Raw genomic sequence first — 760 nt, 5'->3', positions numbered from 1 at the left:
TAATGGGATATAACAGAAAGTTAAGTGAATTCATTCTGGTCGTATTTGGAATTGTGAACAGGTGAAATGTGTCATTCTTAATTTAATGTTTCAGATAGATTAGAATTTATTAAAGTTTGGTGGAAGTAAGCAGAAGATTAGAAAGTAAAAAAATCTCAAGTAAGCAACTTAGAGCTGAGAGTTTTGGATTTAGGTTTAATTAGATCAATATATTTGATGCCAGACAATGTATTTAAAGTAAAAAGATAATAAGTTTAGGTTTTTCTTTTTCTTTGGAGAGTGGGAGGGCCAGAAAGGGGTGGCCTTGGGAATCCTGGCACAAATAAGAGGAGGGCAGAGACACCCAGCAGCATTTCTGCCAAAAATGTTAGCTCCATTAACAAAAGGATAGGTATTTGTTAGATGCAACATTAATCTAATGTAACTGTTACACGATTTTAAATTTTGTAATTTATTACATATAGATTGGGGTTTTAAAAAGATGTGATAGAAATTTGATAATTTGAAACTTACATTTGGTTATAAAAAAGAGCTGAATAGGTTAATGGCTTCTTTTAAGTTTTAAATAAACTTAAATAAGTTTAAATTTTTAGGTAATCCATCTAAATATTGTATTAGAAATTGCATTGTTAATTAATGAACTGGTTAAGAAGAGATGTTATGAATTTTTTTATAAGAGTTTCCTTGTAGCATTCTTAAGAAAATGAGAATGCTTTAAAAATGTACATATATATATATATATATATATATATGTGTGTGA

Source organism: Notamacropus eugenii, chromosome 5 (assembly GCF_028372415.1).
Source record: "Notamacropus eugenii isolate mMacEug1 chromosome 5, mMacEug1.pri_v2, whole genome shotgun sequence".
NCBI lineage: Eukaryota > Metazoa > Chordata > Mammalia > Diprotodontia > Macropodidae > Notamacropus > Notamacropus eugenii.
Note: the sequence above shows the minus strand (reverse complement) of the source record.